The 25,832-nt window shown below is 46.3% G+C and overlaps 1 protein-coding gene across 1 annotated transcript in view; it reads right to left on the bottom strand.

The window, feature by feature from the left end:
* Positions 1–25,832, bottom strand: part of ATG5 (autophagy related 5) — a 187,276-nt gene that overhangs the window by 21,348 nt on the left and 140,096 nt on the right. The window lies entirely within an intron of this gene.

The raw sequence follows: 25,832 nt of genomic DNA, 5'->3' as shown, positions 1-25,832 counted from the left end.
TGACCTTTTCGCCTGCAAGCCCCCCCCCCTCCCCTCAGGGTGACAATTTCGCTGCTTTGCATGACATTTGGCTTCTCTCACATGTGGCCGGTAGGATTATAGTTACAGGAAGTCGGAGAGAACCTCTAACCTCCTTCTGTGCTATTTATTGCTTTTCATTCTTTCTCTTCTACTCCTCACCCCCACTTTGGTTTCTTGGGTCTTTGAGAACCCCTCCCTGCTGGTAGCCACATTTGGTGCATGCTGTTCTCCCAGGCAGAGGGAGGGTTCCCCATCACCCAGTCCCAGCTCTTTGGGGGAGGTGCTGCCTGAAGTCATGTAACAGCCCCACGTTCATCCATGTTCCAACCTGTAAAACACGGGGCAATCACACTTACCCAGCGCAGGTGGTGGGAGGACTAGTTACTGGCCACAGGCCTTGAGAGCGGCAGGTGAAAGGCTTTCATAAGTAAGTAAGTGTTATTATGAGCATGATCCTTCTCTTCAGCTCTCAGCTAGTCACACAACACCAGCCATTCTCCAGGGAAGAGGAATGTTATCACATTGCTGAGCTACATGTGAAACAGAATCAGCATTCAGGGCAGAGTCCAAATTCTTAACATAGGCTCTGTAGAGCTGCAGTTTCTGCGGCTAGAACATGTGTGTTAACACAATAGCCTACACAAAAGCTTTTCAGACGTGTGGGGCATGTTTCAGAAGTCCCGTTTTCCCAGCATCTATGCCTTTATGCTTGTAAAGTTAGACTCATTAAAACAGTGTCCACACGTGGATTTGGATGGAAATGGGAATCGTACTGCAGTGCTCAAATCATGGGCAACCAAAGTCCTTGTGAGTTAGTCTCTCCCCCTTTGGAGAAAGCCTGGTGTTCAACCCGCCTCCCCCCTGCCCCCCCCCTCCCCGCCCCGTGCAGGGGGATTACACACAGACAAGTTCCTCAGCGCACTCCTCCTTTCACCAAGAGCACCAACCCTGGGAAGAAATGCCCCATCTGGTGACTCAACCAGCACCTCTACCTTCCTAATATCTCTTGCGCATTTTTTTCAGAATTACAAGAGATCCCGGAATATTTTCCACTCTCATCCGGCTCTCAAGCTGAGAGGCCCACTGGGCTACAGAGGCTGTGATGGGATTATGGTGTCTAAATACCAAAAAGATGAAGAACATGGGCTTTGGAGACAGGGCAATACAATTCAAATCCCAGTTCTACCACATGTGAGCTGTGTGTCCTTGGGCAAGCCCCTTAACTTCTCTGTGCCTTAGCTTCCTCATCTGTAAAATTAATATCCTGGTGGATAGGGGACTAAAGTGAGAGTCTGTGTAGTGTCTGACACACTAAGTGCTCAGTCCATGTGAGCTCCACCGAGAAAGGAAGACAGAGATGGCAGGGATTCTAACTTTGAGAAGCTAATTTTCTTTTTTATCACTTGGTCATGTGCATTATGCTACACTGATGCCAAAAGACCCAAAAGGGGGTATTGACTTTTCTAGGACATGCTTGCCTTACTGTCCACTTGACTCGTGGGTCTGAGGCCTCTTACTGGCTCAACCTCTGGTGGTGGTTCTCCCCTGGATTCTGTTTCTCTTTTGCTTTCTCCAAACACTCCAGAATTCTTCAGGGCAAGCATCTGCTCAGAAGTACATGAAGCAAAATATGCTGGCTGTGGCCACCCCGCCCGCCCCGCTGAGCAGGGCCGTGGTCCCACTGGGTGGCAGCGGCGTGGCAGCTCCAGGGGCTGCTCTGAACTGAGAAGGTGTAAGAGACAGCGGAACCCGGGGCTCTACCCAGCGCCGCTCAGCTTTCTAACTCCACAACAGGCTGCATTCTTGATGCACGTTTGAACTTCGGTGTACTTTGAAGCTGCAATGTTTAAAAATGTGCTACATCATAAACTCACTTGTTAAAACAAGAAACCCCACAGCATCTTTGGCCACTGCACCGGGCCCCAGAGCTCAGTCGAGAGTGCACAGCTGTGGTGCTGTTAGCCAGGTCCCATGTCACTGGAGAGCCCTTGAAATGTTTTCCGAGGCAGAGCGGCTGCCCCCCGGCTGAGAGTCAGACCAACCAGCCCTCCTGGCCCCAGGTCCCCCACTAGCTTAGACCTAGAACTAAGTTGTAGGCTTGTTGAAATGCCTCCTTTTTAGAAAGTAAAATGGGAGACGATAACCAGTGGTATGGACTGAATACTGACGTCTCCCCCCACCTCCAAAATTCATTTGTTGAAATCCCAGTGCCCAGTGTGATGGTGCTGGGATGTCACTGGGAGGTTATGTGGAGTCCCCATGAATGGACTCAGGGCTCTAAAAGAGAGACTGCCATGGCGCCCAGCCCCTTCCCCCACAGCGAGGATATGAGAAGCCTGCAAACTGGAAGTGGGCCTTCACCCGACCGTGCTGGCCCTGAGCTGGGATTTCCAGCCTCCAGAACTGTAAGCAAGGAGTTTCTGTTGTTTGTAAGCTGCCCGGTCTGTGATGTTTTGTAATAGCCGCTCCGACAGCAATGATGAACTCTAACGGGCACCTCGGTTGAAAAATTGTCAATATGAGAAAGAGTTCGGTGTTTTGGGAAGAGAGACACTGGGCTCCCCACCAGCATGCCCACTCTGCACACATGTAACAATCCCTTGTTCTCTGATTATTTCTCTCATTGGTTTCAGAAGAAATTTTGGGAAATACAGAAAACTTCAAAAAACATGAAACCACCTAAAGCTTGACCACTCCGTGGTAGGGGCCTGACGCTGAGTCAGGGATGGCTACGAGAAGGATTGCGCAGCCAAATGGGGAGCAGGCCTTGAGCCTCATTGCCTAACGGCTCTGTCGCCTTGAAGGAGTAATTTAACATCTCTGGACCCAAGTGTCATCGTCTGTGAAGGGAATGCATTACACGGTTGGATTCTGAGGTCTTTCTGGCGCTGTGAGGCTGTCAGAGTCTAGGAGCACAAGCCTCAGGCAGGCAGGACACAGAGAACGTCTCGGTGCCAGCCGTGGCTGGGGCTTCGGTCAGACTGCGGTGCAGAGACCAGGTGCCTCTGAGTGTGTTTGCCTCACTTGACTATATCGCGGAGTGTCTCTACCATTTCCTTGCACATCCTGTCAGGTGTGTGGAATCTGTTGCAATCACCTCGTGTGTCAGAGGGCATTGCTCAGCCTGGGCACAGGGGAGCGGGGTGACCTGGGTGTGACCCTGCCACCAGATTCTAGATGCCCTGGGGCCCTCGGCAAGGCCTCTAATGCCCTAAGCCTCCGGATTCCCATCTGTAAAATGGGGAAATACATCTGCCTTTCCTAAGGCGACTGAATTACTCTTCAAATGAGCAAATGGGAATAGAAGCATTTGGGGAGGGGAGGGAGGGGGACAAGGAGAAAGCACTAAAAACATGTAAAAGAGATAATGATCATGTGTGTAAGTGAGTCCATCCGCTAAATGCAAAGTGCGGCTTTGCTGCGGGCTTCATCCTGTGCTTAGATAGGGCAGGCTAATCACCATAATTAAGAACTCAAACATCAGCGAACTTACTAAACAGGTGAATGGGAAACAGGCAGTTTCAGAGCCTGGCTTTCGGTAAATGTTAGCATTACAGCCACAAAGCAGGCCGTGCTTCGAGGGCAGGTGGGAGACGAGGAGAGGTTTCCTGGCCCCTGGCCTTCACCGTGGTCACTGACTCAGTGTGAAACAGCGCCTGCAGGGAGGAGGAGCGTTCTCAGCCTCCTTCACAGATCAGCCTGCGGCCACAGTGGAGCCGTGAGCTGAGTTCACAGCAGAGGATGACTAAACAGCCTCCTCATCATTAATAACAATAATACTTGGCATTTATCTCGTTCTTTATGTTTTCAAAGTACTTTACAATCATTAATTAGTTAACTAGCACTCACCAACACCCCGCCGCCGTCTGCCTGCTGTGCTGAGCAGACAAAAGAGCCAGGCAGGCCCTGACTGTTTGCCAGGGGATTACAGAGCTGGGGAAAGTGAGGGCTAGGGCATGTGGGGTGAAGACAGCGTGTGTGTGTGTGTGTGTGTGTGTGTGTGTGTGTGTGTGTGTGTTGGTGGGAGATATTAATGGCAAGGAATAAATTTGGAAGGAGACAGTTATGAATCAGTGCAAATAGATGTGAGTGTATTCCTGGACACGGGTGTCAAGCACACAGGCAGGGGCATGATCTGCCCTGGAACAACTGGCTCCAGTCCTCAGTGGGTATGGATGGTGCCTCATAGGGGGCTTACAATTTCCCTAAAATCGGATGCCTCCAGCCCCTGCCAAGTGAGCCAATACAGGAAATGGGCTGCCTCTGTGCCCTGGACAGTCTGCTTGAAACCTTCTGCAAAATACAGATTTTTCTGCTCTTCAGAATGCTCATGCATTTGGACACTGTTTTCTAAACTCCGGGGTTCTGCACATGGCCAAGATCCAAACGTGCTGGAACTGTTTATGCAACTTGCACTGGTTATGTGGAGATGAACCTCCTTGCAAAGGGTTAAACACACGATGTCTCCTGGATACGCAATAGTGATACTGATGGAGATGGAGATGGAGATGGAGATGGCAGTGGGTGAGGTGAGCTTTCTCTCCTCCACTCACCTCCTGAGCTTTACGTGATGGTGGGGAAATACAACTAAGCAGTTTGGACTAGGTGAAGTGGCAGAACCCACAAGTGTTTTCAATGAAGCTACCCACTTACATGGAAATCTGATAACTGTTGTACTTAGAGAGTAGAAACCAAAGACATACGCCAAATAAGTGACCAGAAGAAAGCGATTAGTCATCTTTCCTCTTGAGTGATCACAATACTTCTGAAGCTTCTCCACCTGTAACTTGCAATTTAGGGCCTTGTCTAATGACAGGGTGAGCGCCTCTTATTGATCTCCAGACTTCTTAGTAAATTAAGTGGCAGGTACACAAAGAGGCCAGGGACAGGAGTGTGGCAGCAGCTTCACAAGTCCAGCTGTTAGAACAAGGTTCTAAGAAAGCCTGTGGATCCCTGGGCTGCCCCAGAACCCAGAACCGAAGGCCTGTGGCTGGCAGTCTACTGGGCCAGTCCCTCGCAGTGAGATACTCATAATCTGCTGATTAGCCTGGGTTTATGGCCCTCCACATGGCCTGGGGCTGTATCTTGTCAGATCTCAGGAACTAAAAGCAAGACAAGGGCTTGGCTTGAACTTGGCTGGAAGACCCAGAAATGATAATAATAATTAACACAGCTCAACTTCCACTTGCACTATAAACAATAATTAATGCACACAGCAGCCTGGTGAGGCATCTAAGTTTGGATTATGAGCCTTATTTTGCAGACAGGGAAACTGAGGCCAGGAGGTTAAGTGGCTTTTTCAAAGCCACACAAGGATTCAGTATCATACCTAAAATTAAAACTTGGGCTTCCCTGTCTCCTGGTCTGAAGCTTGGGTCACACTTGTCCATCAACGAGACTTAAGAACCACATCAAACTCACACACACATACACACACACACACACACACACACACACACACACACACACACACATATACCAGGAAAGGCATTTCCCCAGAAGTTCAGGAAAGAATGGTAGGTGACGTGTGGTGTTGGCCTGCCAGTCTAACCAAGCCCCCTCCAGCTGCTAGTGGACAGCCTCTGAACCAGACAGGAGCCGAGTCCAGCTGTGTGAGGAAAGGCAGCATTCCTACCAGCTGCAGTTTCATGTAAATGTCAGCAGTCTGCTAGACTTCCTTTTGTAGCCACCTTTACTTTTGTATTTGGGTCTAAAGAGTTGACAGGGTTAGTTAATTGTCTAAAGAACTGAAGTTGCTCTCCTGGTGATTTTGACACTACATGGAAATCACATTTCCTCCTAATTGCCTTGCCTAACTGTTGCTTAAAAATTCCAAATATTGCTTGTACAGTTGGTTATTCAGACTCCTGAGAACTATCCCACTCATATATTCATGTATCTTGATAAATTCAACATAGAATAAAGAAAATGCAACTGCCACACCAATTACATTTGCAGAAAGATCATTTCTACTGCAGCTGCTAAAAGATTACTGGCCTCTCAGTTGTCAGTGACAGGGCCTCATTCAAAGAGGCTTTGATGGAGGATTCCGGGCACAGCTTCAGGTGGAACAGGACTCCTGTAAGCAGACGGTGTCATCGGCACCTGAGTGTCTCCCTTTCTCTGCTTGGCACTGACCACACCAGGGTTCCTGTGTGAGGGCAAAGTAGCCGCTTGAGCTCAAGTGGACGCCCTCCAGTGGAGCAGCCCTGCAGATGGAGAGCCTTTCTTTACCGACAACACAGGCAGAAAGCCTGGGGTTGACCATGGTTGGCCCACTGGACCCCAAGCCCCTCTCTGAGGTCACTAGGGCAGGTGGGTGTGTCACTCCTGTTGTCTAGGCCTAGGTTACATGTTTGTCCATAAAGCCAGGATGTGGGGGTGGCCCCTCACAGACCACCGGGGTAAGAGTGGGGGAGGAGTTGTTCCCCAAAGGAAAATTGGGGTGCTATTTGCAAAATGAGGGAAAGGATGCATGGCAAGTAAAAGCAACTGAGCTCTACCACCTTACATGTAGAAATTAAAAGTCAATATTTTACCATGTACACTAACAGAATACAGTATTTTTCTAAATTCTATTTTTATTCCCACTCATAAAACCTTAGGTTGGCCCTCAAATACTGCTTCTTGCTAAGTGACAACACCGCCTTGAGGAACTTAAAGGCGAATGTGATTCTTCTACTAGTCAGAGTCTATAGACCACACTCGGCCTGAGAGAGGGAGCCAGGACAGACAAGAGGGCAGGCAGCACACCCAGTCAACAAGAGCTCCGCTGCCAATAGAGGCTGGCAAATGCCACAAGCCCTGATTTTAACATAACTTTTGACAAATGCTTTCCCAATATACTTCTGTATCATTTGGATTTTCCTGAAGAGCACAGTTACTTTTGTACTTAAAAAGAAACCAAAAACAACCCACAGAAAATAAAGATGTAGGCAAGTGGGTAGGATGATAACGATACAGCTAGAGGGGTATTGGGCTGGTGGAATAGCTCAGATGTGTTACTTGAAAGCTAGTGGAAAATTGACAGCATCTAAAAGACTTCTTCTTGTGGCTGAGCTCTTGAATTCCTGCCTTCTCACTGTTAGCAAGTTCTCCCCTAACTTGGACATTGCAGGTTCCCCAGTCCCCGCAAGTCACCCTGGCCTGAGTAACCCATGTCAGAGTCCACCTATGCCCCACGCCCCCTCTCGCTTTCCTGGGACACCCTGGGAGTATGACTTTGTGTTCCAAACCCACTTGGTTACTTCTCATTGTCTTCACTTCTGCTCCTCCTGGCCAACACAAGTTATCTGTTTCCCCCCCGAGGCAGCAGTATAACATAAGGTGCCGGGGTCCAACCCCAGCAGGTCCAGGGGTCCCCAAAGGTGTGGACGGAGTCGGCGAAGAAGGAATGACACGGAGACAGCGTTCAGTTGATCAGCAGCCTAGCCAGGATCTCTAGCCAGGATCTCCAGTGAAGTTCTGGTTCGGATCTCCAGCCAGGTCCTGTGGCCATTTTCCCTCGCTAGGTTCTCCAGCCAGGTTCTGTCCAGGCTCTCCAGCCAGGTTCAGTCACCAGGTTCTAGTCAGGTTCTCTTGCCAATTTCTGTAGTCAGGTTCAGTCCAGGATCATTTGCCATGTTCTCTCTAGCGAAGTTCTTCTGTCTGTAGGTTCTGTGTAGGTTCTGTCTGTAGGTTCTCTCTTCTTAGTTCTGTCTCTCTTGGTCCTGTCTTCTAAGTCCTGTCTCCTAAGTTCTGTGTTCTGAGTTCTGTCTCTTTCTGTCTTGTTACATCTGTATTTATACCAGTTGATTCAATCCCATCAATCTCTATTCCAAAGGTTAGGGCGTTTCTTATCTCCATTCCAGGGAGTTAAGATTATGTAGCTTAAGCATGATTGTTCGTAGTCAAAGTGATTAATTACCCGCCTGGCACTTAGGTAAGGGGTTTTATTCCCTCCCTAACTTCAGGGGAAAATCCCTACCTGGGGAAACAACCTTTCTCAGAGAGGTGACCTTGGTTAAAACACATAGTGCCAAGAAGGTGAGCAAACATATTAAGAAAAGTATGCCATATATGCCAGGTCCCTTGAAACAGCAAGTATGGACCGGCTCCCGGCAATAAGGGAATTACAGAGCAGAAAAAGAAACTTCACGGAGACAGCTGCCCCACTGGCCTTCCTTCTCACCGCTATCTTCTCCCAGCTGCCTCTCACCAAAGCAATGGCCCACCACCGTGTGGCCAGGAGAGATCATCTCTCCTGGAGGTTGTCCCAGAACATCTAGCCTTACACCTGATGACTTAAAAGAATGAAAACCCTGATGAAGCATGAAGGAGTCCTTGTAGAACAAAAAGACAAACTCTCCTTTTTCCCCAGAATGCAAAAATCACTCTCAAATCAAAAATCGAAGTTTCTTGGTTCCAACCAGGTCAGGGTGCAGACTCAAGCGTCAGTAACGGGGAAAATTTGAAAATAGATATTTTTTTTGGTCTCTGCCACATTAGGATAAAAAGTGTGTTTGTTAAATCTGTAGATAGCCAAACATGGAAAGGACAACCTCTGACCAGGAAGACAGAATGAAGATCTTGATAGTATTACCATGAACCAAGACAAAGAAACTACGTTTCCGTGCTGAACAGATTAGTGACTTGAGTAGAGATTGGGATAGCGGGGCTTAACTTCAGTTTGAGAGGGAAACAAAGAACTATGGGTCCAACTAATTACAGGGTTAGTGTATGACAACCATGTGGCCTACTATTCAGTGACAGTGGGAGAAGGGTGATGTAGCAGGGGGAACAGGTGTGGTCAGATCACTGGCCCTTGTCTGGAGGAGGGCACTCAGCAGGTCAGGGGTGTGCAAATCCTGTCACACGGATCTCAGGGTGCTTAACCTGGAGCAGAGAGCTTGGATTGAAGGGTGGAAATGACACATAGGAGTTGTCTTCAAATATCGAAAGGACTTAAAACTTGTTCTGTGTTGTTCCAGTTGGACAAAATTAAGAGCAGTTGGTGATAGTTACAGGGATGCATGACCCCATGTTGTGGACGCCTCCGTGAGATTCCTGCCTGCATGGGAGGTGGCACAGACGACCTCAAAGTCCCTTCCTACCCCCAGGAGAATGAGGCCTAGAGAAACAGAGGGCATGGGCCAGTCTTCAGGTCACACACAGTAGGCGCAGTTCTAGGGTGGAAATACTTCAAGGCCTAGGAAACTGCTTCCTTTTTTTTTTTTCTTACATCAGCAAAAAAAAATTTAGAGCTCACAAAAACAAAACAAAACACAACAATTAAATTTTTCCAAAAAGAGACAAAAATGTTGATGTATTTAAAGATGTATTAAAATAATTTTTATATTGATATCATAGTGCGGTGGGGCGGGGGGGGGGGGCACAAAGCAATAGTGCCCAGGACCCTCAAAGACCATACTGTGGCCCTGGCTTCTGCATAAGGCTGGGTTGCATCCATGTCCTGACTCCCTGGAGAGGTCTCTTTCCGGCTTAGAGTGACTCCAGCTGAACATTGCTACTTATAGCCCAGTCCTAATCTACCCCGTCATGACCCATTCCTCCCACCACTCTGTGCATCTGGGGATGATCTTTGCCTGTTTGAGCAAAGAAGGGAATTCTCCATGTAAGAGGTCTCATTTTGTTGCATTGAAAATCTTGCTGGAAATGATGGTCCCGGACTGCAGGACTGCATTGGAGGTGATGTTTCGATCCTCTGCAGGGAATTAGGAAGGAAACTTAGGAAGAAATCTCAGAAAGGAAAAAAAATGCCACACACCTATCTCCATCCCGATGTACATCCTTTCCAGTGCTCTGTAATTGTGTTTCTTTTAAATTGTGGTAAAACATAATTATCTATCATTTTAACCACTTGTTAGCATATAGTTCGGTGGTATTAAATACATAGTGTTGTGTGACAACCATGCTTCCATACCCAAAACTTTTTCATCATCCCCAGCAAAATCTCTGTACCCATTAAAACACTAAATCCTTTCTCCCTCTCCTCCCAGCCTTTGGTAACCACGATTCTACCTTCTGTATCTATGAGGTTGTCTGTTCTAGGTATCTTGTATAAGTGACATCATAGATTTATCCTTCTGATTTATTTCAGTGAGCATGATTGTTCAGGGCTCATCCATGGGTAGCAGGTGTCAGAACTTCATTCCTTTTTATGGCTGAATGTTCCATTGTACAGAGACACCACATATTGTTGATCTCTTCATCTGCTGGTTCTTGATCGTTTCCACATTTTCACTGTTGTGATTAATGCTGCTATGAACATTGGTGCGCAAGTGCCTGTTCGAGTCCCTGCTTTCAATCCTTTTGGACATATATTAGGAGAATTGTTGGGCCACAGGGTAGCTCTGTGTCTACATAACCTTTTAAGAAAGCACCAAACAGTTTGTAATTGTGTTTTGATGGGAATGCTCAGCATGAGACAGCTTTCTTGGGTAGGGATGGTTGGGATGTTTGAGCAAGGAGTAGAGATGAATAATTGAGCAGCTTGTCCCCGGGCCAAAGGACCTGAGAAAAGCATGGCTGTAGCTCAGGCTTTCTCCAGGCCACAGTGCTGACAGCCCAGCCAGACACCTTCCTTGTCAGGGTGGTTGTCACATGGATAGAATCCAGAAAATCACTTGACAAACAGAATTACTCACTACTGTCCCCTGACCACAGGGACGGCTTCCTTAGGCAGAAATCCTGCTTAATGGCATTCATTTATATATGTTTAAAATTACAAAATATATCATACAAAGATACATAAGTTGAGATTAAGTAATAATAACAATTAATGCCATTAAATCTACTGCTCAGCTTAAGAAACATGACCAACCTGTTTGAAGGTCTATGTTTCTCTCTCCCTGAGCACATTTTCATTCTCCACCTCACAATTTAGTCATTTTTTTCTTCCTAATTTACATATACACACATAATCCGACATAATGTATTGTCCATGTTTTTTTGAAGCTCCCATAAGTAAAATCACCTGGTATGTATTTTTCTGTGACTTGCTTTTTTCATGCATCATTATAGTTTTGAGACTTATCCATACTGAAGTATGTAGTTGAAGTTCATTAATATGTACCACTGTTGTTGTGGGTTCCATTTCATGCATATCCTTAATGTATTTATCTATTCTGTTGAAGTTGGGCTATTTTGGTTATCTCCTAAGAGTTCATTCTAATCAGGGTTTTTGTCATTATTGGACTAAATTATTTTAATTGTCCAACATGTATAGATGGTCTCCAGATTGTATGACGCCAGGTACCATGTCCCTTTTCTTTTGTTAGATGAGTAAACATTGAATGGTCCTGCACCATCACCCCCACTTTGTTCTGAGCACTAGCTTGCCCTGGCTCAGCAGCCAAATTTATACTCACGACCCCACCATCCCATCAGAGCTGACTAGGCCAGAGGCGTGAGTCACACTGAGCCAATCAGATGCTCTCGTGAGAATTTTAAACTCGTGTGAAGAGAGTGGTCTCTGCTTCTTTGTGGTTGGCCAAGTAAAAGTGGAAAATTGGGAGCCTGAATCAGCTGTCTTTCTTACCCTGTACATGGTGAAAAGTGGGGGTGGGGGGCAGGTTAGGATATAAATGCAGACCAAGAGGAGGGACAGATTTTAACAAAAGGGGGTGGGGGTGGGGTTGGTAGTGGAAGTTGAGTCAAGAGTCCTAAAGCCTTCTAGGCCTTGGCCCAGCCCTTTGTAGAGGGCTGGCCCTTGGGTCCCATGAGATCCCTCTGCTGAGTTTCTATAATAAATTGACCTTTTCGGTTTAAATTACTTTCAATTGTTTTCTATGATTTGCAATCAAAGACCTTAACTTATTATTCAATTTGCTTCTTCCCAGCCATTCAAAAGCACTGCAGAGCTGTTCAGAGACCCTTATTAACCCAAGAATAAGTTAAACATTTTCCCCGCCTAAAGGTAGTAAATTCTTCACTTCCAGAGGCGCTTGACTTCAGAGAGTTAAACATGGGGTGGATTTTTAGCTGAGATTTTTAGCTGCTGTGCTAGTTTTATGTCACCAGGGTATAAAGTAGCTACCCTAGTTTTAGCTCATCGAGTTATTCTGACCAGTTCTTAGAAATGACTGGATAATTTTGCTCTTAACTTCCTTAAAAAAAAAAAAAAAAAAAGGTACATGATAAAGATACCCCCTCTCCCCATTATCCTCAGGTGGGTAGGTAGCCGTGAATCGATGAATTTTACAGATGATCCTCAAATCTTTATCTAAACTCTTAGCCAATAGCTTCCTCTCTGTCTTTTACCAGAGTTGCTGATAGGAAACAAATGGACTGTGAGAATCTGAGTTTATCTCCTTGAATTTCCCTCCCACACCTCCAGGCGTGACCCTAACTAACAAGAGCAACAACATGGAAAAACACAGGTGGCAGAAGGACAAAGAGAAGACGCAAAGCTTGATGGTTAAAGCACTAGCAAGACAGGAGTCGCCTTGAAGCTGGAGGTCTCACAGGAACACTATCACTGAAGAGGGGCGGCGGAGCCTGGTCAGGCCTGGGTGACTAGCTCCATGCTTCAGCAAACACTCCCCAAAGTTGGGTCACTGCATTTACGCATTTGAGATCCTGAAGATGTGGCCCTCACTAAATGGAAGTGAAGCAGTCTTTCCTCTTAAGTTTGGTTTTGCTTAAAAAACTTTTTAAATCTTGAGGATATATGTTGTATTGATTTTTGGGGGGGGGGGGGACAGGGGGAGGGGCGAGAGAGAGAGATCGATTGGTTGCCTCCCATGTGTGCCCCAACCTGGGATCGAACTTGCAACCTTTCGGTGTACAGAACGATGCTCCAAGCTGCTTAGAATTTATCAGTCTGTGCAGCCCCTAAAGGCATCGGACTTTTCATTCTAGCCTCTGCCTCGTGGTGAAGCCTGGCCGCACCCCCACATCACTTTAGAGGCAGCCCTGGGCTTTGATGTGTAATTTGAGGCAAGCTATCTCCTGACTCTCCTTCCTTTTTTCATCAAAAACCACTGTATGGCCACAAAGCACAAGGGTGATGGCTGATCGGTAGCAGCGCCATCTTAGAAAGGGGCGGGGGTGGGGGAACGGATTCAGTTGCTTAAACCTCAGCCAACTGAATCAGATCATCCTTTGTTGTGATATTTCAAACTTGCTCTCAGAAACTGGGAGGTGCTCACTGCCAAGACCGTGACCTTGGCAGGTAGTACCAGAGCATCAGCTTGCAAGCAGAGGGAGACAGTGGCGTTTCAGTGCTCACGGAGGCATGCTGCTGGGTGCTTCGGGCTGAGCTTTTGATGAACAGAAAATGTACTTGGAACTTATTTTCCTTTTGGTGACATCCTGACACAGCATTTCTGGTTGCAAAGGAAGCTTGGTAAAAAGACCAAGAGGAACCCGACAAAATGAGACCAACTTAAAATCAAGCTTACTGACTACATGGGATGTAGCTAGAGTTGTGTTTTAAAAAGAATAAACCAGAAAAAACACGTCTCTGCTGCGTGGTGCCCACTTCTATCTAAACAGTTCTGAAGTCCAGATGCCGGCTGTCACCCGAGCATCTCTGGAGAGAGCGTGGGAAGTTAAAAGTTAGTGTTTTTGATTAATTAATAATCATCCTCAGCTGTGTTGGCAAATGATAAAAACAAATTGTCTGCCTTTAAAGTGAGGGTGGAAGATGTGTGCTCCCCCGGAGCCGGGGGAAGGAGGAAGGGCCCTGTTGGCCTAGTCTGCCCTGGACTGGTTGGCTGGTGGCTGAACAAAAACGACGTTGTCCGTCTCTTACCCTATTTAATCCCATCCACCGTAGCTTGGGCAGTCAGGGAGGGAGGGGAAGGAGGCCAGTGTCTAAGGAATGGCCCAAAGGACTACTTTATGGCTGCCATGTTTTCTTCTAGAATAACCCAACAGAGCATTTGTAGGAATAACTGTTGCTCCGTGTTTGTCATTGTGAAAGTCATGTAAGGGTGAGTCAGCAGGTTCCAGCTGAGTGAGTGTGTGAGTGTGTGTGTGCTGGAATGAGGTGAAGTTTCATTAGTAGTTTACAGGAAAAACGCACAGACCCCTCTCCTTTCTAAATTTGCCACCTGTAAGCAAAACAATGACTCGATGTCATTCCTTCTGAAAGACTCCATGGCTGCAGCTGGAGCCATCTGGTTCCCACCTCCGCCTGTAGTTCTTCATGCTTCTCTTACAGGACTTACCAGTTATCTACTGGTGTTACAGTCCCTCTTAACTCCTTAAATGTCCTGCTGGACTTAGGGCTGAGGTCCTGTTTTGATTAGGACAGGCCCACTGGGATAATCACTCTTTCTTAAGGTCAGAAGGTAATCATGGGATAAAATCCACCTGTAGGAAAGGGGGAAAATTCCCCTTTCCCTCCTGTGGTTTTTTTTTTTTGGCTAATTGAATAACCAAATCAACAAGAGGCAGATTGACAAGAGAAAATCAAATTGAACCTCATGTGCATGGGAATTCACACACACCAAGAGTCAGGGACCCCCCCCCCCCCCCAACACAAGAGGTTCAAAGACATAAAGGAAAATGGGCATAGATGACATTCTGAGCTAGGGATGAAATAAGGTACCTTGGGATTTCAGAAAGTCATTTCAGAGAGAGCACATGTTTAGTAGTTTGCCCTGCCATATAGATAGGTCAAAAAAGGTTATCTCTGACAATCTCTTATTATGGGCAAGGCTTCTAATTCTAATTCCTCTACATAATTAATGGGCGGGGGAGCAAAAGTTTCTCTTGAGCCCACAGGGCCTCAGTTGCCGTTAGATCAAATGAATCCGCAAACCTCTGAGGTACATCTTGGGATGGCTCATTCTGAACCCCATACATTGTCTTCACAGGCTGGGCAGCCAACAGGAAAAATCTTGGGCCCATTGCCTACCATATCACCTAAAGAATCAATCTGAGGCATTGCGAGAGAGCTGGGTCAAATCAACTCTGGGGGCAAATGGTGGCTGGAGAGACCGCCATGTTTCTTCAATGAGTATAAGAAGAGACTTGTAGGGAAGGGAAAACTTAGGCATTCTTGAAAAGTTGGGAGGGTCCTAGAATTCAGAGACCTGTAAGATCCTGAATGGGATAGGAAGGGGAGGGGTCTCCAGACAGAATGGAGATGAGGAGGGTGGTCCAGGGAGTGCATGAAGAAGCTGCTGAACCTGAAGGAACCAGAGAGACCAGTGTGGCCAGCAGAGGCAGGAAGGAAGGAAACATGCCTGGAGCCTCAAGCCAGGGCATGTTTCTGATCCACACTGTGTGGGGAAGTCGCTGGCATGGCCAAGGCTAAGGGCACAAGAGACCATATTGTTGGATGTGTCGAAGCGAGTGGGACGAGTGGAGCTGGACAACCCACGAGATGGCCAGGGGGCACTGTGAAGGGGGACTGAGGAAGGCAGGGCCTTTGCAGTTGAGCAGATGGGCACAGAACAGCCAGTGTTAGGTGAGATTCAGCAAGTGCATCACAAAAAATACTTTCACTATGGCTAAAGCAAGAAACATCTTCCCTGAGATCACAGAGTCCAGGGCAGAGACGAATGCTGGCCCAGGAGGCACAAAGTATGTGTCTTAGACCCAGTTTACTGCTGACTTGCTCTGTGACAGTGGGCACCTTCCTCTACTTTTATTTTATTTTTAAAAAATATATTTTATTGATTTTTTTTACAGAGAGGAAGGAGAGGGATAGAGAGTTAGAAACATCTATGAGAGAGAAACATCGATCAGCTGCCTCCTGCACACCTCCCACTGGGGATGTGCCCACAACCAAGGTACATGCCCTTGACCGGAATCGATCCCAGGACCCTTCAGTCCACAGGCCGATGCTCTATCCACTGAGCCAAACCAGTTAGGGCCCTTCCTCTACTTTTAAACGCTTTTGTTTCTTGATCTATAAAATGGAGACTAACAACGATACTGCTGGCTGCTTGGCTTAATTAGTGCGTAGACAACACTTCGCTGTCACTGGGTGCTAGACCATGCCTTTCCTACACCAGGGCTCTGCACTGTGGCTCTGCCAGTGACTGGAGTTGATGGTTCAGTGCTGAGGGGAGCATAGCACAGGTGCAGCCAGGCTTGCTCAGAGGCCTCCTCCCTGGGCCTGGGCCTGAGCCCAAGGAGACTCACATCCAAATAGGGTGTAAATCACATAGCAATTCTTGTTCAGGAGACTACCTTTAAGCTGTATGATAATCTGTGAGATTCATTTCTAAAGGAATTCTCATGGGGTTTCCAGGGTGAAGAAGGCTCCCTAAGTCACATTTAAATCACCATTTACTTTCAGACCCGGTCATTCATTTTATCAGATGAAGCCCATATGTCATTGCTTAAAACTGTGTCCAATTGTGAGGCTAATATAAAGCCTTTGAAACAAGAGCCAAGCATTAACTTCCATCCTATATACCCCATAGACAACTTTGGATGGCAGTAGAGGCACTAAGCAAAGTCCATTCCTACGCTGGGCTCAGATCAAACCTTCAAATTCTCAAGATAGTATCAGGAGGTCATTGATGTGTCCTAGAATTTTCCAGCCCCCAATAAAATGCTTAGGGAGATCTGGGCTGCCTTTTCAAGGACTTTGAGGCATGGGCAAAGATCTGAACTGAGAAACCCAAAGTGAAAGGGTCCTATGGCAGCTGCCACTTCCCAGCAGAACTTGGGCAAACCCTGTAGAGAAGTGATGTGGCCAGATGCGTGACAATGCACCAAACCTCACAGAGCACTCCAAAGCAGCCCAGGGGGTTTTGCTCCAACCTGATGGGTACACGGTATCAGGGGTTCCTTCAAGTCCTGAGCAGAAACATACTCTGTGACAGAACCCATCTTGTGACTGAAGGAGCGCCACTGACAAGCATCCCCTGAGGACTGGTTTTCTCCATGTGGGTCCCAGAGCACAACTGGGCCAGGTGGTTGGGCAGTGAGGTCCCAATACTAGGGGCTCTCTGTGAGCCCACCTGCGCCTCCGCCCCACTCCCAGGACAGACCCACGTCCTTGTAGGGCTATCCTGGGGAGCACTTATTGGCCTGGGATAGACCCCTGAGCCCTGTGACCGCTACTTGGATCTTCTGGAGTTTACATGTAGATAGGTCTTCTTGCAGGGTCTCAAGGAATGTCTGGTGGCAGCCGGAGCACAGGTTAGAAGTGGTCCTCCTCTGGCCTCTCTGCCCAACCTGGAAGTTCCTTTCAGCATGTTTCTAGAATTGAGCAGTGTCTGCCTGCATCTTCAATTCTGATGGCTTTGCCAATATGGTAATTCTTGATCCCTGTTTTTATTTCCGAACTCACTGCATTTAACACCTAACTCCATCATGCCTGTGCTCTGTGAGTAGCAGGAATTAGCCTTCTAAAGAAAGACATTTCTGCACTTTGCTTAACTCAAGGGTTGGTTTATAAGAAAGAATATTCCCAGTAACTCCACCACTAAGGGACCGAGTGACTTCGGGCAAGTATTGCTTTGGACCTCGACTTCCTCTTCTACAGAATGAGATTACTGAACTAGACTTGCTCTAAGGTGCATTTGGTCCCTAACATCCCATTACCTATGATCTAAGCATCGGGGGCTTCCCTGGAGAGCTTTTGTTACTCATTCAGCCTCTATCATGTGACAACTGCTGTGCTAGCCTCGGGAGACATTGTGAACAAGGTGCGGCCATTGTCCTCAGAGTTTAGAGCCCAGTAAAAATTCACTGAACTTGGAGACAATTGTGGTTTCAACTCCTTAGTTTCCTCACTCTCAAGTGTCTCCTCGTTGTCTGACGTCCAGTGTCTTGAAAATGGCTGTTTCATATATTTCATCTTTTCCTTTGGTGGGGCTTGTTGCAGACCAGAGGGTAAATTTGGTCTCTATTATTCTATATTGGTCAGAAACAAGAAGTCCCACCAAACTTTTTTGATCCTATAACCCAATAGAAAAGATTAGAACCTGCATCCCCATATTTATATTTATCTGTAAATTATATGCACACATGCTTATGAGTATATATGGTAAATATCAGTCATGTTTATTGCTGTTACCTCTAGTAATAGTAAAGCTCAATATCTTTCTTCATTTGTAGATTAAAACAGATAAGAATAGAAGTTAAAATATTTTCTTCTTGCACTTCATTGGATCATCAGTGTACTCCACAGGTCCAGAGCAGAAGGCCTCAGAAGTCCAGCTCTGTGAGCTTTCAAAATAAATTGGAAAAGCTATCCAAGACACTGGCTATGGGTAACATTATACATTCAGTTCTAAAGTAAGACAGTCAGAAATAGGAGACTGACACACTGGCTGATACAAACTAAAGCTAAGGTTCTATAGAAATGGTTCTTCAAAAACAGAGTTCGAAAACATTCCATCCCTTGATCGCATTTGGCAAAATTCCTTTATCTTTTCTCTTTACCTTGGTTAGACCTTATTTAAGTATCGAAAAGCCCCGTAAGTATTAAAGGCATTCTTAGCACTATATTGGGTCACGTGGGTGGATGTAAAAGATCTTTGAATAAAATGCCCATCTTAGGTTTAGCTACATTTACATCCTGCCTGTGCCGTGGCTGAGATGCACCCGTAGGTGTGCATTTCAGGCTTTAACCATGTGCACCTGAAAAGAAGAAATTGGGGCCAGGATTGGGCCTGCATTTCCTTTCTGAGACTAGAGATGATGCTAAGAAACCTGACCCACTCCTTTTCTCAACCAGCTTGTTCCACCCGGCCCTTGAGCTGGGCTCACAGAGCAGCAGCAGAAAGACAGCAAGGGGACGTCAGGCTGGAGAAATGCGCCTGCAGAGGCCCAGGCGAAGGTGCAGCTCAGGGTGCTAATCACTTTCACTCTGCTGCTCCCTCCGCTGCCATGGCCCCCCATACTGCTGCCCCGGGTCAGGAAATAGAACTGTTAGCAGAGAGGGTAAGAAAGAAACCTGTTCTTTCTTAGACAGGAGCTGTTTCCTCCCTGGTCCTCAGCTTCAAAGTGCAGCTGCCTCACAGGGAGAGAGTTTGACCAAATCCGGTTTGCATGTTTGTGAGAGGACCACTGAAGCTGAGTCCTAGCAGGCCCCATCCCCAGCAGCCTTGGCATCCCCTTGCTTTCCCTCCCTGGGCAGTTCAGGTTGTTCCAGCCGTCCCCGAGAAGGGAGCTGTCCTCCCCTTGGGCAATTCTGGAAACCTTTGCACAAGAACAAACTGTCCAAGCTTACGTGTGTGAGATTGAGGGAAGAAAAAGGGAAGAGCGTTTTCTGCTTATGACTGGGACCCTGTTATTCTTCGGCTTGGGTGTTCAGCTGAGTTTTGTGGATTGGGAGGCCAAGTCATGTCAGCACCAGAAACCTCTCTGGTCTCAGTCATATGTGCTACCCCACCTTTTCCCCGCAGCCCCTGCCGTTCCTTTAAGAGAACCCTCCCTGTTTCATGCTTTCAGAGTAAAGCTGTTCTGAGTGGTCTTGAGTTACAACCAGCGCTCACTGCCCAGCAGAAGCTGAGAAGAGGTCTGGGGCACTTCTGTGTGTCCCCCATCTTCTGCCCTGGCCTTGCCCCTGAGGCAGGCAGGAGGCAAGACTCACTGCGAGAGCAGGGCTCTGGCGTCGGGCAGCGGTGAGGCCTCCATCCTGCCTGATGGTTCAGGACAGGAATGCTGGTCACCTGAAGCCAGGGGCGGCTGGGTGATGTGGGAGACAGCGAGTGCCATGTTCCCACACTGTAAGCCATGATGACACTGTTAAAAATGGCTGGTGGGCGGAGGAAAGTGAAAGAAAAAGAATAGAGGGAACAGAAACCAAAGTGAGACATAGAGTAAGATCAAGCAACAGCAACGGCCAACCCTGAACAGAGGCCGGGGCCGGGGACAGGATAGGCCTGGCAGAGAATCAGGGAAAGGAGGTGAATGAGCCTGTGGGAGGGAGAGAAATTAGACTAGGAAAACACCATGAGACACAGAGAGAAGACATGACGATTTGTTTGAGGAAATGGCAGGTATTCTACCAACACATACACCAACAGTGTTGGAGGCCAAATCCAAGGACTCCCCTGGGGGCATCACCTTCAAAGCCCCAAATACAGGACAGAATAACCCCTGACAATGAAATCTATGTCTCTGCTTGTTCAAGGCCTAACTACATTCAGGCAGCAAGGGTCTCTGAGACACTCAGGAGAAAAGAAAGGAGATGTAAGCAGAGGGAAAAGATCAGAGACATGCATATATGTCGTCACAGTCCTTCCATGAGTTGATCCTCAAGCAGACCTGCCCATGGTCTTGTGGGTGACTCAGAGAAAAGACGCCATGGCTTCCAGCCTTAGAAAATTCACACTCTAGGAGAAGGGACAAGATGTACATACACAAAGCAATAAACAACAGCGATATTATTGGGATTGCTCAGGTGAACACAGTAAGAGAATGCTGATTGAAAGAATGAATGAATAAAATAATCAAAGAAATGAAATACAGAAAAGCTTTCTTGATAATGTCCCCTTGTGGAAAAAAAAATAAAAACAATGCAGGACTTTGTTTGAACTGGATGTAAAATTTTACACTGAGCCAACAAATTTACCTGGGCTTGACTATAACATAGCACAGGAGGGCCAACTGCCATGTTCAATCTTCCAGTGAGTGGATCTACCTAAACCTGATATTCAACTCAATATCTTTTTTTTTTCTTTTGTTTTAATTGATGCCCCACAAGTCATGGTCAGCATCAAAAGGCACAAGTAAAGATTGGCGAGGTGGCCGTAAAGGAGGCCAGCTTGCTAGCATGGAAGCAAAACAGATGTTGGAAGACAACCTGAGATCAAAGATCAGATGAATAACTGAGGTTGGAGGGAGGCCAGGTAGGAAAAGAGGTTGGTTGTATACATGTGAGTCAAAGGGCCAAGGGCATCCAACTTGCAATTGAGGAAAATGGATAGTGAAGGTGATAATAATTACAACAACTAACATTTATTGAGTGCAAACCGTGTGCCAGGTGCTGTTCTGAGCACTTTACATAGTACATTAGTTTGCATGATCCTTACTACGATTCTATTTATTATTTATTATTACTGTTCGTATTTTATATATGAGGAAACTTAGACACAGAGATCAAGCAATTACACAGCAAAGGCTAGCCCAGGACTCTAACAAAAACCTACAACACCCTCTCTGAAGTCATAGAAAAATTCAACGTCTCTGTTTCTTCACCTATAAACATTTGTTATTTAATCTGTAACCTATTCATAGAGACGTTATAAATGATAAAGCATTTGTGAAGTGACTGGCTGTGTTGTCATTATGAGAGTATTAGCACTATTAAGGCAATGCTTTTCTCCAGAAATACTAAATACTGCTCACTTTCTCATGCAATACCACAGGCCTTAAGAAATTTACAGAGGCTTAGCAAGTCCAGAACCCTCTGTATTCACAAGCGGGACGCCCCGGGAAAGGTCTCTTTCTGACATCCCTTGACTATGCTCACAGGTTGGGAGAATGGCGTTCTTCTTTCTTACAAAAAGGCTCCCCGCTGAGAAGAACAGCCAGGCTCTTGTGCTCCCCGAAGCCTCTCTCACAAGGACCACACCAGAGAACCAGCCATCTCAGAAATCAGGTTTTGAGTCTGAGAAGTAGCAGATAGAGAAATAGATAGCAAATACATCTGTTTTCACAAGAGCCTGTTGTTCTCTGTACTAACTGCTATAAAAACGACACGAAACTAGCCACACATTAGTTTTGGTTCTCGTGACTAAATCAAGGAATGGCATGATGGTGCTGTGTCATTAGAAATGAAACCAGTTCTTATACAAGAGAACAGGGTCGACATTTTAATAACCTGAACGATTTCATAGAAAAATCAAAGCTGAAACTTCAACACCCCAGCCCTGAACACCTGCTGCTTGAGTTTGGTTCTGAGCCAGTGAAACCTCCTTCTTGTGATGAAGACGTGCAATGGACCCTGACTTGCCGACACTGGTGGTGGCCAGGGAAGTCCTCCTGCATCTGCTGCCCTGCCAGTGGAAGCTCATTCCGTCCTGGCTTTGGCAGGATGACTGACCTCAAGAAAACACAAAAAGTACCCCATATTTTATTTCCATTTTTCCAACTATATAACCTTATGTATTTTGGTATATACAAGTGATTTATGTAGATATATGAATTTGACCTTCCCTGAGATATTGTCATCCACATATTTTCAGATAAAGAAAGTGACACTTCTTGCCCTAACCGATTTTGCTCAGTGGATAGAGCGTCAGCCTGCGGACTGAAAGGTCCCAGGTTCGATTCTGGCCAAGGGCATGTACCTTGGTTGCGGGCACATCCCCAGTAGGAGGTGTGCAAGAAGCAGCTGATTGATGTTTCTCTCTCATCGATGTTTCTAACTCTCTATTCCTCTCTCTTCCTCTCTGTAAAAAATCAATAAGAAAGAAAATTTAAAAAAAAGAAAGAAAGTGATACTTCAAAGGTTAACTGACTTATCTAGAAGCAGGCAGGGTGGGTTCTTTATCTATATCTGCATTGTTCCACTTTGGGCTGCATTACAATAATGATGTTGATGTAGGAAACATCACAGGTTGCTTCCCCAGCATCCATTTTCCTTTTCTCCTGTCATAACACCACATTTTGCTTTGAGGGAAGCATGCCCTCCGGCTTCTGCCCCTTCCTCTAAGTGGTGGATATGTATCCAGCTTCCGGGGGCGCCCTGCTATGCTTAAGTTAGTCAGAGCATCCATCACCTTGGCCATGGTGATTGGCTCATGAGTGGGCCAGATTCAGGACAATGAGGTTTGAGGAAATGTTTGCGAAGGCTTCTGGGAAAAAGCTCCCTCAGTCCTCTGTTGGGTCTCCAGAGGGGACAATCCTCTTTTCCTGGAGGGTGTATCAGAGACTACAAAGTCCAACATTCCCTCAGCCTTTGTGTTACCAAGAAGAGTGCAGCCCGAGGATGAAGCCAGCACACAGAAGAGGCAGTGCTATGAACAAAACGGACACGAAGCTGGCATTCTGAGGAGGATATGCATTCTAGACTGAGCTCTGGAGTTTTCACGCTATGAGCCAATGCATTCCCTTTGTTCATTTAAGCCAGATTGCGTTTGCTATCCTGTCACATGAGAATTCTTAGCCAATGCAAACACCACCAGCATTGCTCCCAGTAACTTCTGATTGTTGCTTTGACTTCTCAGTCAATAGCATAAGACCCATTTGGCCAAAGTGACCAGCTGATTCAAAATTAATCAGCATTTCTGGCGCATACCCATCTCTGGTGCCCGACTTTCTAGACAGGACTCACATTTTTCTGTTCCTAGGATCTGGCTCCTTCCTTTTCCTGCTCCATGTTGAACTAGTCTGGGTCCACCTTCTTCCCAGTCCCTCCACAGTGACAAGAGATCGCTGCCTCCACTGAGGAAACCAGCAGGGAGTAGGCAGTCAGCTGCAAAGCTGGGCATTGACACTGTCAAGAAAAGTATGTCAAAAAGGTTTTGCCACTGTGTATGTGTGTAATTTTTAATGAAAAATTTTCCATTGATTTTTAGAGAGAGAGGAAGGGAGCAGGTGAGACACAGAGAGAGAAACGTTGATGTGAGAGAGACATATCAATTGGTTTCCTCCCACATGCGCCCTGACCAGGGCCAGGGATCAAGCCTGCAACCTAGGTACATGACCTTGACTGGAATCAAACCCAGGAACTTTCAGTCTGCAGGCCAACACTGTATCCACTGAGCCAAACCGGCTAGGGCTGCCACAGTATATTTTTAATACAGCGCAAAACAGGTGGGAGAAGATTCTTTGAACAGTTAGTTATGTAAATCATTAGCTCCCTATCAGAATGTGGAATCCCATAGACTTGGGGCACCCCTCTGAGGGCTTTATTTGCTAGTGGTTGACTCTCATGTAGGTTCAAAGATTTGGCATCAAAGATTATAAAGTCCCATGGGCCCGAAAATCTGTGATAGCTGTTTTTTTGCAGCTCTACTCAATCTCAGTTTCTCTTAAAAAATCCTGTCATTTCCACTTCTGGCCAATATGACTAAGCACAGAGGTAGAAACACAGGCCAAATAATTTTTTAAAAAAGAACCCTGTATCTACCCTATGTAGAGAAAGAAAGCATAAGCCAGTATTGGTGGGGTTAGATGTGTGAAGGAGTGCTCTCCCTCTCTCTCTCCCTTTCCCCCACACCTTATCTATCAGCAAGACTTGCCATTTTCCATACATGTTGTGACTGACTCATCCATTACCCATTTCTCTCCATTGTTACTACAATTGTGTATTTTATTCATTCAACAAATATACACTGTGGCCCAGGCATTGCTCTAGTCTAGTGGCTGGGAGAACAAGAATGACAATGAAATGTGCACCACACATTCTAGGGACTCTTGTAAGAGCCACTTGTAAGAGCCTTCTCACAGACGGCCCCTGCTTCCTCTTTTGCTTTTCCCTTCCAATCTCCACATGGTAACCTAAGGGATCTTTTTTTATATATAGTGAAAAAAAATTTAAGTTTAGAATTAGCTAGCTGGACTCAGTTTAGGTTATCCCAATTTTGTTGGCAACATCCAAAGCATCATAGTCAGGAGCCAGTCGAACACATGCCTTCTCTCCTCAGGCCTGACCAGGGTGTTGACCTTGGCCATGCCAATGTCATAGAGCTTGTGGGGCTTGTTGGCCTTGATATCCATAGTGAACACCAGTGTACTGTTGTCTTCTGTCTTCACGGCTGACTCGGTGGTTAGGGAGAACCTATTGATAGCATAGTGGTCAAGCTTGTTTCTCCTGGAGGTGCTCTTTTGAGGATATGCAGGCTGCCTTCAGAGCCTCAGTGTCTTGGGTGACATCAGAAGGTGGATCTTTTTTGTGTGGCTATGGACGCCTTGCAACACTGCTTTCTTTGCCTTCGAGCCTTTGCTTTGGCTTTGGGAGGGATAGGGGTTTCCTTTTTCGCTTTTGTCACCATCTTTGTGAAAAGACCTAAAGGATCTTTTAAAAATATTGAGGCTTCCCTGTTTAAAACCCTCCAAAGGCTTCCCATCACCGCTTAATTACAATATGAGGCCTCTTCGGCCCTGCTGGGTGGCTGCTGCCTCACATCTCTGGCCTCTTCTCCTTCTCAGATTTGTTCCTCAGTCACACTGGCCTCCCTTCAGACCTTCAAATATATTAAGGTCATTTTTCTCTTCAGAGCTGTCAACTGCTCTTATTTCCTCCAAAAACAGTGGCTTTCAAACTTTTTTAAAAAAATGATAATCCCCAGTAAGAAATGCATTTTATATCATGAATCAGAAAACACATCAGCCTATACATACAGGTAACATTGATTTTATATAATAATATTTCTGGTAATTTCTAGGTCTTTAAAAAAAAAAAAAAAAAGCTAGTTGAGGCCTAACTCACCTGCAGTTTAAAAACACTTCTCTCTCTGCTCTTTAAATAGCTGAATCTTTCTTCAACTTTCAATCTAAATGTTAGCCACTCACGGGGTTTCTCTGGCCACCTGATCTAAACCAGGCATCTGACTTAGGTGACTTTTCATCTGAGTCCCTTGTTGCTTCCCTTCATAGCACTTAGTAGAGTTATAAGTACATATTCCTCCCATGAGACTTGCTCATTGTCTCGCACATCACACTGCTGGCTTTTGAAGGCAGGGACTTGGCCTGCTTTGTTCCCCACTGTATGTCCAGCATCTGGTTCAGTGATTCGCATCAGAGTATACATAAATATTCACTGACTGGCTGCCTAAGTGATGTTCAGGTTTGGATTTTAAAGGAAACCTCTCCAAAACGAACCAGGGGCCCTAGCTGTTTGTCTCAGTGGATAGATCATCGGCCTGTGAACTGAAGGGTCCTGGGTTCAATTCCAGTGAAGGACACATGCATGAGTTGCGGGCCCAATCCCCAGTAGGGGG

This window comes from Myotis daubentonii, chromosome 6 (genome assembly GCF_963259705.1).
Source record: "Myotis daubentonii chromosome 6, mMyoDau2.1, whole genome shotgun sequence".
NCBI lineage: Eukaryota > Metazoa > Chordata > Mammalia > Chiroptera > Vespertilionidae > Myotis > Myotis daubentonii.
Note: the sequence above shows the minus strand (reverse complement) of the source record. Positions and strands in the feature narration are given on the sequence as shown.